Source organism: Cervus elaphus, chromosome 33, assembly GCF_910594005.1.
Source record: "Cervus elaphus chromosome 33, mCerEla1.1, whole genome shotgun sequence".
Taxonomy (NCBI): Eukaryota; Metazoa; Chordata; class Mammalia; order Artiodactyla; family Cervidae; genus Cervus; species Cervus elaphus.
The window spans coordinates 57,176,316-57,189,701 of NC_057847.1; the positions used below are offsets into that span (position 1 = coordinate 57,176,316).

Below are 13,386 nucleotides of genomic sequence, written 5' to 3' on the forward strand. Positions count from 1 at the left end.
ATTACTAGTGTATACAGATATGATTGATTCATGTATTTTTTTTTCTTTTACCCTGCAGACTTGTTGAACTCATTTATTAGTTCTAATTGATTTTTTTGTCATTTATTTCTTAGGATTTCCATATGTAAGATCATACCATCTGTAAATAGAGATAGTTTCATTTCTTTCTAGTCAGGATACCTTTTATTTCTTTTTCTTGCTAGTCAGTGAAATGTTAAACAGAAGTGACAACAGTAAGCATTTTTCTCATGTTCCTAATATTAGTAACAAAATCTTCAATCTTTTGCTTTTATATGGTGGTAGCTGTGGCTTTTCAAAACGGTCTTCATCAACCGACCTCTAAGCGTTTCCCTGCCATACAACATGAGATCCACTCATACCAAAATTTGTTTTAATAATGCTGCCTGAAAGAGTAGCATGTATGGAGAGAATAATAGGGAAACTTACATTACCACAGTTAATATAGCTAGCAGGTTGGAATTTGCTCTGTGACTAAGGGAACTAAACCCAGGACTCTGTAACAGCCTAGATGTGTGGGATGAGGAAGGAAGTGGGAGGGGTGTTCAAGAGGGAGGGGCATAGGTATACCTGATGATTCATGTTGATGTTTGGCAGAAACCAACATAATACTGTAAAGCAATTATCCTTCAATTTAAAATAAATTTAATATTAAAGTAAAAAAAAGAAAAAAAAATACAATGTGCCCTGGAGCTGTGCACTTAGCAATCTATGTGTTTGAAATGCAGCCTCTCTGATCATAATCCATCTCATCTCCTTCAGCCTTTGATTACATTTTACTTTCTTGTACCATAAAGGCCAAATCAGGCAACATGCACTTATTTGTTCTTTGATTTTTGTTGATTATCTTTGTTTTTTCCAGTCTCCTTTCCTGTTCTCTTTATTCCTGTGTGTTTAAGCCTTCCTTATTACTTTTATTAAAGATTTGGCAAATTGCAAAGGTGAATTAGTGTGTTTTCAGTGCCGTGCTTAACATCGCTAGTGAGCACCTTTTACCTAACATGCCAGGCACTGTGTTGTGTTTGTTTTTGTTCATTCTCATTTTATTGAATATACAGATGCATTCCCAAGGGTATCATTGCCTCCTGTGGTCTGGGACTAATATGAGGATTTAAGAGAATAATGTTTGTTATTTAAAGGAAAAAAAAACACTTTTATATTTACTTTCCAATAAAAGTAAAAGGCTTCCCTGGTGGCTCAGAGGGTAAAGTGTCTGTCTGCAAAGCAGGAGACCCAGGTTTGATCCCTGGCTTGGGAAGATCCCCTGGAGAAAGGACAGTCCACTCCAGTACTCTTGCCTGGAAAAGCCTATGGACAGAGGAGCCTGGTAGGCTAGAGTCCATGGGGTTGCAAAGAGTAGAACACAACTGAGCAACTTCACTTTCACATTCCAAATAAATTTAGTCACAAATGCCTCTAGGTTACTCAATATGCAGAAACTGCTAGAAGTTTTGAACTCCTTTTACAAAAGAGGTACCTTTCTTGATAATACCTCACCTCCTCTAACCCAATTGCTACCATCACCTCCATCCTATTATGTTTATGTCATATAAGTTATAATCTTACATAATTTCTAGTATCTTTTTTTATCTCTATTTTTTTTTCTTACCCTTCTACATCTAGACATGAAAAACTCTCTGCTAGATGTATGCAGTTTCTACTCAGCAATTATATTTTTCTCAGGCCCTTGTGGTAAATGTGGCTATTTTGTTTTCCCCTCAAGCAATAGTTTCTCTGTGGCTATATCCAAATGTATTGAACAGGGCAAAGACCTGTTGGTCTTTGATTGGTCATGATTAATGATTGGTTATGATTAATAAATCTAGTATATCATCCTCACTGTAAAATCAGATAGAGAACACTGAAACAATATGTTATTGTTATTTAGTTGCTAAGTCCTGTCTGTCTCTTTTGTGTCCCCATGAACTGTAGCCTGCCAGGTTCCTCTGTCCTCCAGGATTTTCCTGCAAGAATACTGGAGTGGGTGGCCATTTCCTTCTTCAGGGGATCTTCTCGATCCAGGGATCAAACCCACACCTCCTGTATTGGAAGGCAGACTGCTTACCACTGAGCCACAAGGGAAGCCCTGAAATGAGATGTATAATACCACAAACTATCTTCTCTTTACCTGTCCAGTGCACCTAGTACTCTTTACTTTCTCTCCTTTCTCTATATACCTGTCAGTATTTCAAAATTAATAAGATATTCTATGAGTTATAGAACATATTTGCACTCATTATGTCTTTTAATATTCTTAATAATTTAAGGCATATACCAGGTTGGAAGTTAAGGTGAAGAAAGATTAAGAAACTAGCGCACAGTTAAATGTCTGATAAATATTGTGAGTACTAGATCTGTGTCTTCTACCTTAACAGAGCACATTTCAAGATACCATGTGTGCCCGGTCTATTCTTCTATAAAAATAAAAGATGGAAGTGAAAATTACTATATTCCTTTGGTGGAGATATGTTGAAGATTATAATGATAATAATGTAACTGCCAGCCTATAATGGGTGTTTACAACATGTCAGACACTAAGCTAAGTGCTTCTATTGAATTACTGTGGTTAAATCTTTCACCATCCCTATGAAGTCAGTAATGTCATTATCCTCCAATGTAATCTGAGAAGACGACCCCAAAGGAAAATGTGCTGCTTTGTTTTTATTTTCTCATATCCTCTCATATCTAAAACTGAGGCAAATAGCTTTTTCTTCAACAATATCCCCACTAATAACTAATACCTACAGATGATAGGTTTATTTACCAAATTTTGTCAATGGATATTGAATTGATAACTTTATTTTAATTTTCTAGGAAATGAAAACTGTTTCAATGTTTTACATATTTGAACTTTAGAACACTGAATGTCATTGGAATTAAAAAAAAAAAAAGTTTGCTCAGAAATCAGAGCCTAAAGTGGCTAAATTTCTAGAAATGATTCTCTTGGCGACCCAAAATAAGCAGTTTTCCATCCCGTTTCAGTGAATGAGTTGGTATGATTAGAATTCTTTTTCTGGGTAAACTTGCTACTTGCTGTATCTATAGCATAAAACAGGAAAAATCTCAGCATTGATGCAGTACATTTTCAGCTGAGGGCATGCTGTCTCTGACTGAGTAGCCACTTCCTAGGAACAACTCTGCAGTATAGAATGAAGAGTAAAATAGTCTTAAACAGATAGCTGCATTTATGATACAAAGTAAATGTGTTTCAGTATGTAATCAGTTTATTAAATTACTAGTCATCCATGTCCATAAAAGAGAATAATATACATGTATCAAAAAGGACAAGGATATTTATGTGTGTTGAGTGCATATGCATATAACACATATATTATTATTTTTTAAAGTATACAATCTGTTTCAAACATGAGACTCAGCCCACAGAATATCTCCTCAAACAACCTAATTGGCCTGCAATTTCCACCCTGTAGTAAAATATATAAAATATCTAGAAAATTTTTATTTTTCCTTTTGAAAGAATTGTAAATCCTTAGGAGATATTCTCATGCAAATTGAAAGTTATTGTTTTTGTCCTATTTAAAAAAATACAAAGAATGGATACTGTTGGATTTGGGGTAGAACTTTTTTCTTAATTTTTTTTTTTTAACATAAAGGACTGTCTTCTTTAAAAATAGAGACAGTTTTACTTTTTTTTTTTTAATCACTTTAGTGCCTTGGCTAAGACCTCCAGTTCATTATTGAATGTAAGTATTTTATGACTTGTTCCTGATATTTGGGCAAAATAATTCAGTCTGGGTAAAGAACTTCTGCTTTGCTAAGAGTATTTTTGCCTTTTTTTTTTATATATCATAAATTGGTATTGTTTTTTGTTAAAGGCTTTAGGAATCTGTTGAAATAATCATGTTTTTCCCTCTTAGTATACTGTTACGTTGACTTGTGCTAATAAAATTTCAAATCTTAAACCTACCACAATGAACCTCACCTAGTCATGATGTGTTATTCTTTCATATATTCCTACACTTGCATTATTAAGAATTTTGCATCAATGTTCATAAGAAATATTGTGCTACAGCTTTTTTTAAAAAATATGTTTGTATGATTTTGGAATTAGGGTAATTCTTGTGTCATATAAAATTAGCTCGAAAGCATTTTCTTCTTTTTTTCTAGAAATGTTTATATAGAATTGATAAGTGATCAGTAGCACATTCAGTGCAGCCATCTCCATCTAGTGTTTTATTTGTAGGAATATTTTTAATTTTAAATTCAATTCCTTTAATAAACATAAGAATATTCAGATTATCCATTTCTTCTTGAGTGCACTTTGACAGTTTGTATTTTTCAAGGAACTTGTCTCTTTCATCTGTGTTGTCAAATTTAAAGCAAAATTGTAAGGAACTGCCAAAATGGTTTCCACCATTGTGTCTCCTGTTCCACAAATGTAATGTATATGAACATTTACTTGGGGCTCTAGGAGTTTTTCCCCCATGAGTTTCCAACATACAGATCTTGCCTATATTGTTCAATTAATATCTAAGTGTTTTGTACTTTGTATTATATGTGATATTGTTTATTTCAATTTCCAGTTGTACACCTCTAGCATTTAGAAATATGATTAATTTTTGTATACTGACTTATTATATCTTATGTCCTTGTTAAAGTCACAAAAATACACACATTACAAATATCAGCAAAGAGAGGATATCACTACAGATCCCACAGCTTTAAGAAGATAATTAGAGAATACTTCAAAAAATCAGGATGTCAGTTTTTCCCAGTCTATAGATTAAATATAATTCTGATTAAAATCCTATCAGAATTTCACAAAAACTGATTCTAAAATTTATATGGAAATGCAAAGGACCTAGAATACCTAAAGCAGTTCTGGAAAACAAAAATAAAGTATGAGGATTTCTGCTACCGTATTTCAAATTTGCTATGTCAAACCAGTGTGATATAAATTGATGAAACATGAGAGTATAGAAATACATCCACAAATACGTAATCAAATATATGTAGTCAGATACCTATTCCTTAAGTGCAAAGATAATTTAATGGAGAATAGTAGCATTTCAAAATGTAATGCAAAACATAAAAGCAAAAGCATAAATACTTTGATTCACATCTTATACTATAAGTGAAAAGTAATTCAAAATGGACCACAAATCTCAAACTATAAAGTTTTTAGAAGACAACAAGGGAGAGATTGACTTAGGTAAAGATTTGACACTGAAAGCATGATTCAAAAAGAAAATATTGAGAAATAGGACTTCACCAAAGTTAAAAATGTTTTCTTTGCAAGTTTATTATTTGAAAAATGTTAGGAAGAATGAAAAGAGAAGCTACAAACAAGGAGAAAATATTTACAAATCAAGTGACTCATAATGGACTTGTATCTAAAATATACATCTGTATGTATGTGTGTGTGTGTATGTGTACATACACATATACACACACATAATAAAATATGGGAAAAAGAATGAATAGACATTCACCAAAGATATGAGTGGCAATAAGCACATGAAAAGATGTTGAATATCATTAGTCATTAGGAAATGCAAATTAAAATCACAATTAATACTATTACATATCTATCAGTGTCTAAAGAAATTAAAATAAAAACCTGATAATAAGTGCCAGGTAGAAGCCTAGAGATTCCCGTAGACAGAGGAGCCTGTGGGCTGCTGTCCATAGGGTCACACAGAGTTGGACATGACTGATGCAACTTAGCATGCGTGCATGCATTGGAGAAGGCAATGGCTACCCACTCCAGTATTCTTTCCTAGAGAATCCCATGGACAGAGGAGCCTGGTGGGCTGCTGTCTATGGGGTTGCACAGAGTTGGACACAATTGAGCGACTTCACTTTCACTTTTCACTTTCATGCATTAGAGAAGGCGATGGCAACCCACTCCAGTGTTCTTCCCTGGCGAATCCCAGGGACGGAGGAACCTGGTGGGCTGCCATCTATGGGGTCACACAGAGTTGGACATGACTGAAGCGATTTAGCAGCAGCAGCAGCAGAAGTCCAAGTAACTGGAAGATTCATATATTTATTTTGGGAATACAAAGCAATACAACCACTTTAGAAAATATTTTGATAATTTTTTATGTAAAGTGAAACATCCTTTTACAATCTTATATAAACATCCTTTTATATAAGCCAGCAACACCGTTTACCAAAAGAAGTGATATATATTTACACAAAAATTAAATGTTATAGCAACTTTATTCTTAAGAAACCAAAACTAGAAACAACTCAAACATCCATCACATGTGAAATGGATATACAAAATAAGGTACATTCCTACAGTGGAATGTGAAAGTCACTTAATCGTGTTCGCCTCTTAGCGACCCCATGAACTATAAGTCTGTGGAATTCTCTTTCCCTGGTAGCTCAGCTGGTGAAGAATCTGCCTGCAATGTAGGATACCCTGGTCCAATCCCTGGGTCAGAAAGATCCCCTGGAGAAGGGAAAGGCTCCTTACTCCAGCATTCTGGCCTGGAGAATTCCATGGACTGTGTAGTCCATGGGGTCACAAAGAATCAGACACAACTGAGAAATTTTCACTTTCATTCAGCAATAAAGAAGAGAGAATTACCAATAAAATAACATGGATGTATCTCAAATACATTATGCTCAGTAAAGATGCTACAGACTGAATTATTCCATTTATATGACATGCTGGAGAAAGCACAACTTTTGAGACAGAAAACAGATCAATTATTGCCAAACTCTGGCATTGGAGAAATGGGCTGATTACAGAAGAATATGGAATAATATTTGGGAATAATGGTCCTGTTCTATATTTTAATAATGACATTGGTTACAGAACTATATGCACTTGTCAAAACTCACAGATCTGTACACTAAAATGAATGAGTTTTACTGTTTGTAAATTGTTGTTTAGTTGCTAAGTCATGACTCTTTTGCAACCCCATGGACTGTAGCTGGCCGGGCTTCTGTGACAATGGGATTTCCCAGTCAAGAATACTGGAGCAGGTAGCCATTTCCTCCTCTAGGGATCGTCCTAACCCAGGGGTTGAACCCATGTTCCCAGCATCATTGGGTGGATTCTTACTACTCAACCACAAGGGAGGCACATGTAAATATACCATAACACATACGGAACAAAAAAACTTTAAAAAAATTGCCATACAAGAAGCTCATGCAGCTCAATACCACAAAAATAAATGACCCAATCAAAAAATGGGTCAAAGAACTAAACAGACATTTCTCCACAGAGGACATCAGATGGCTAACAAACACATGAAAAGATGCTCAACATCACTCGTTATCAGAGAAATGCAAATCAAAACCACAATGAAGTACCATCTCACACCAGACAGAATGGCTACTATCCAAAAGTCTACAAGCAATAAATGCTGCAGAGGGTGTGGAGAAAAGGGAACCCTCTTACACTGTTGGTGGGAATGCAAACTAGTACAGCCACTATGGAGAACAGTGTGGAGATTCCTTAAAAACCTGGAAATAGAACTGCCATATGACCCAGCAATCCCACTGCTGGGTGTACACATAGAGGAAACCAGAATTGAAAGAAACACATGTACCCCAATATTCATTGCAGCACTGTTTACAATAGCTGGGACATGGAAGCAACCTAGATGTCCATCAGCAGACGAATGGGTAAGAAAGCTGTGGTACATATACACAATGGAATATTACTCAGCTATTAAAAAAGAATTCATTTGAATCAGTTCTAATGAGGTGGATGAAACTGGAGTCTATACAGAGTGGAGTAAGTCAGAAAGAAAAGCACCAATACGGTATATTAACACGTATATATGGAATTTAGTAAAAGAGTAACAATGACCCTATATGTGAGACAGCAAAAGAGACACAGATGTAAAGAACAGACTTTTGGACCCTGGGAGAGGGTGAGGGTGGGATGATTTGAGAGAATAGCATTGAAACATGTATATTATCATATGCGAAATAGATCACAAGTCCAGGTTCAATGCATGAGACAGGGTGTTCAGGGCTGGTGCAGTGGGATGACCCTGAGGGATGGGATGGGGAGGGAGGTGGGAGGGGGTTCAGGATGGAGAACACATGTACAGCCATGGCTGATTCATGTCAATGTGTGGCAAAAACCACTACAATGTTGAATTAATTAATATTTAATTAGCCTCCAATTAAAATAAATTAATTAAAAATAATTAATTTAAAAAAAGAATTGCCATAATGTTATATCTTTCTATATGGGAATATACTGAAAACTTGAAGCCAGGATGGTGAGCTTGTACTAGGCAAAGAACTCTGAAGAAATCCACCATAGCAGTCATAAGCAGCAGCCTAATCCATATTAAGTTCAGCTCAGTTCAGTCACTCAGTCGTGTCTGACTCTTTGCAACCCCATGAATCGCAACACGCCAGGCCTCCCTGTCCATCACCAACTCCCGGGGTTAACTCAAACTCATGCCCATCGAGTCAGTGATGCCATCCAGCCATCTCATCCTCTGTCATCCCCTTCTCCTCCTGCCCCCAATCCCTCCCAGCATCAGGGTCTTTTCCAATGAGTCAACTCTTCGCATGAGGTGGCCAAAGTATTGGAGTTTCAGCTTCAGCATCAGTCCTTCCAGTGAAAACCCAGGACTGATCTCCTTTAGGATGGACTGGTTGGATCTCCTTGCAGTCCAAGGGACTCTCAAGAGCCCCAACACTCTTGGTCTTCTCCAACACCATAGTTCAAAAGCATCAGTTTTTCAGTGCTCAGCTTTCTTCACAGTTCAACTCTCACATCCATACATGACCACTGAAAAAACCATAGCCTTGACTAGATAGACATTTGTTGGCAAAGTAATATCTCTGCTTTTTAATATGCTATCTAGGTTGGTCATAACTTTCCTTCCAAGGAGTAAGTGTCTTCTAATTTCATGACTGCAATCACCATCTGTGGTGATTTTGGAGCCCAAAAAAATAAAGTCTGACACTGTTTCCACTGTTTCCCCATCTATTTGCCATGAGGTGATGGGACAGATGCCATGATCTTAGTTTTCTGAATGTTGAGCTTTAGGCCAACTTTTTCACTCTCCTCTTTCACTTTCATCAAGAGGCTTTTTAGTTCCTCTTCACTTTCTGCCATAAGGGTGATGTCATCTGCAGGTTATTGGTATTTCTCCCGCAATCTTGATTACAGCTTCTGCTTCTTCCAGCCCAGTGTTTCCCATGATGTACTCTGCATATAATTTAAATAAGCAAGGTGACAATAGTAAACCAGCTCAAATTGCATTTTACCAGAGTAAGGAAACGGGTTAGAGGTTGAAATATGTGACACAAATTATCACCATTCTATGTATGTCAGGCATTTGTCCTGCTGACAAGAGGAACTGTCTGGTATGATAAGTAGCTAGGTCAGCTTTTCAATTTCCAAGTACAAAAGTGAGTGAAATATTGATTTTATAAATGTACTACATGGGAAAAGAAATTATTTATCATTACTATGATTATCATTGTGGGTTAAAATGCATTTCTGTATAAGCTAAACTCTAGAAGAAACTTGATTATTAAAATTGAGAATGATATTTTACCCCATTTTATAAAATAATATCTCAGATGGCTTATATGTTGAAAAATGCCTATACTTTTTGTATCTTCAAAGAGTTTATAAAAGTTGTCTTTTTTTCCCAGGAAGGAACATATAACCTAGAAGCACATGAACCCAGCTCTGTTCTAACTATCTGACCAAGTCCAATGCATGATCAATGTGAATTGTTTGATTATAGTTCATAAAGGCAGTCAGCATAATCCATTGATGACATGATGGCTATACATACAGGATTGGACATAGTGGTTCTCTGGTTTATAGGTATTTACATAAACAAAACAAATGAGGGAAGAAATCTCTAAAAGTAATGACTTGCTGACATCTGCTTACCAACTTCTAATAACCTTTCTCTACTGATGCTTTTACTCTGAGACAGGTTAGCAAAATTTATTTGTATGGGTTTCCAAAATCATAAACCTGTGCACATTTGTGGAAATGTGATCTAAATCCCAGTGATGTTAAAAAGCTCAAAAATAGACTGTGCAGACTAGCCTAAGTATTTGTGAAAATTGCATGTCTGGATTGTTGATTGGTTAATGCTTACATAGCAAATTAGATGTGGATATACATTGTTTCAGAGAATAATATTCATATTTTACAGAAACCAATTAGGCAGTATAGAAAAATTTTTGTTTTCTGCAGTGTTTCTCTGTGAGTTGGAGACTTTTCATTCAGGGAACAATTTCAGGAGAATTTCCAAGAAAAAAAAAGAAGGAAAAAAAGATCTCCAAAAGATACCAAAAGATACAGAAGTGATTTAAAGGCAAAACTAGTACTATTTTATGTGACACCCAAAATAAAAGAGCAAAAGAGAAAAATCTATCTATTGTAAAATGAAACATTGTTTCAAATTCCTTGAAGAACACAGAAATTATGACAAGAATTTTGATGACAGGTATTCTGTTGTACTGAATAGATGATTATGCTTGAGTGATAAAATGATAATAAAGATAATAATGATCATTTAAAGAGTTCCTATGAGGCAGGCCATATTTTAAGAATTGTCCTCATTTAAGCTTCACAACACCCTATGAGGTAGTTTCTATTATTTTCCCATGTTAAATATAAGAAACAGGTATAGAGAGCTTATGTCATTTGCCCATTATCATTGTATTATGTAACAGCCCTGCTAACTCAGACATTTAATGCAACAAAAATCCAAATTTTCACTGATATCACAATCCACTTGGGTTATCAGTAGATGCTTCCCATGTGTACTGTTTTAAGTTTTGGGTCTCTGCCATTCCAGGGTCCTACCAGTTATCTGCTGGATTCCCTGCATCCATAGGGTTGACAAGTCAAGAGACAGTAAAAGATTGTCAAAATCATTTAGGGGCCAGGCTAGGAAGTGGCACAAACTAATTTTGTACATGTTGCATCATCTAGAATCCAGATATATGGTTCCAACCTAACAACAAGTCAACTTGGAAATCTCTTCTTTTTATTTGTCCAGAAGGAGAGAAACAGGATTGGTGAACATCAGGTATTATTTGCCACATTGTGCGCTCTATTGCTCAGTTATGTCTAACTCTCTGTGACTCCAAGTAGCCCACCAGGCTTGTCTGTCCATGGTATTTCTCAGACAAGAACAATAGAGTGAGTGGGTTGCCATTTCCTCCTCCAGGGGCTTCCTGACCCAGAGATTGAACCCTCATCTCTTGCATCTCCTGCATTAGCAGGTGGATTCTTTACCACTTAAAGCCTCATGGGGCGCCATATTTGCCATACTAGCATAGCCCGAAATTAATTAAACCAAGGTTAGAGCTTCAGTCCTTTGGCTCCAGAGTCCAAAGCTGTCTATGTGATGTGATACCACACAGAGAAGAAAAGAAAAAGAGTAGTAAAAGAGATATGAGGTTTAGTATAAATTGTCTATCCTTCTATATTCCTCTTACCTTTTTTTTTAGTAATACAAATTCAGAAGTCTATTTCTTGAATCTATTTTTAAGTTAAAGAATAATAGTAGCATTGAGATATATATAGTACTATGTGTAAAATAGATAGCGGGAAGCTGCTGTAGAGCGGAGGGGGTTCACCTTAGTGCTCTGTGATGACCTAGATGGGTGGGATGAGGGGAATAGAGGCAGGCTCAAGAGGAAGCGGATAATTGTATACATGTAGCTAATTCACCTCATTTACAGCAGAAACTAACAGCATTATGAAGTAATTATACTCCAATTTAAAAAAATATTAATGACTTAGAAGCTTATATACCCAAGGCTATCTACTGATTGTCAACTGTTAATTTGTATTTTATACATAAAATATACTCACATTTTATAATATTCTCCTATACAGTTTTGAAAAAAAAAAGACAAAAACATTTCTTTAAGTCACAGAATATAGTGTGTCCTTGTTGGAAAGTCCTCATTATTTGCATTAGATTGAATTTCTATATAGTAGCCCCTCTCATTTAATTAAAAAGATACATTTCTTTTATGATAGCGCTAAGGAATACAGATAAGATACCATGTTTCCGTATCTGTGTTCTGATTTGCATGTTTCATTCCTTTAGATACTACTGATCTTTCTACTTGAGTCTAAGATTCAAGCCAATGATAATCTTGCATGAACCAATGACTATGCTTCATTTGAAGCACTTTATGAATATTGATGATCCAAGCACAAAATTTCTGTTCTACTCAAATAAGCTTTCTAACAAAATTAATCTGATGCACTTTTAATTATGTACATAATCATTACAGTGTTGAATGTAATTAAGCATAAATGGTAAGCAGTTCAAATAGATAGCATTACAATAATTAGTATTGCTTTCACAGAGCCAAGCCAAATATTAAATTTTAGTTTTTCATATTGTTAGCTCTTCATAGTTCTTCACAATCTGTTAGAATAGTCAATATTTACCATTTCATCTGATATAAAACACTGCTTAATTGTTTCCCTATCATCATTCTATACATACAGAAGTTCTCATGCAGGAAAATTTCAATAAACAAAAAGCTAAGCTGCCCTTGTCTCCTTTGCTATTTTTAACCATCACACTCCCACCTAATACTCAAAATCATGTGTGAGGTTTGATCTTTCATAAGCATTTTAACCCATTTTCTCTTATTTCTTCTCAGTTCTCCCCATCACTGCCATCATGTTGGTAACCTTGTAGCATGTATTGTCCTCTTCATACTCTAGGGGTTTCAAGATTGGAGAGAACAGAAAGATGGAAATAATAGTCTATTGATGTTTTACTTTGAAATGAAACAGGGTAAAGAAAGAGTTGAGCTAAACGGTTACATGGAAATCAATGTATTTAAAGCAAAGAGTTAATGTGCCTGTCCTCATGTACAGATTAAATAAATTAGTTCATACCCTTACCTTCATGCTCTTTGTCCTATAAAATACTGGTATTTTCTATGAGAAACTGTCCCTCTTTTTGTCTCAACCCCTTACTTCACTGAAACCCATTTTAAAGGCCTTAGTTGATCATATTAGGAAACCCAGTGCAGTTTTCAGACTTTATCCAAGTTCAGTTCAGTTGCTCAGTCATGTCCAACTCTTTGTGACCCCATGGACTGAAGCATGCCAGGCTTCCCAGTCCATCACCAACTCCTAGAGCTTACTCAAACTCATGTCCATCGAGTCGGTGATGCCATCTAACAATATCTTCTGTTGTCCCCTACTCTTCCCACCTTCAATCTTTCCCAGCATCAGGGTCTTTTCAAATGAGTCAGTTCTATGCATCAAGTGGCCAAAGCATAGGAGTTTCAGCTTCAGCATCAGTCCTTCCAATGAATATTCAAGACTGATTTCCTTTAGGATTGACTGGTTTAATCTCCTTGCAATCCAAGGGATGCTCAAGAGTCTTATCCAACACCACAGTTCAAAAG

General features: G+C 35.8%; 1 protein-coding gene across 1 annotated transcript in view; it reads left to right on the plus strand.

Moving 5' to 3' along the window:
• LRP1B (LDL receptor related protein 1B) overlaps window positions 1-13,386 on the plus strand; it is a 2,070,284-nt gene that overhangs the window by 896,211 nt on the left and 1,160,687 nt on the right. The window lies entirely within an intron of this gene.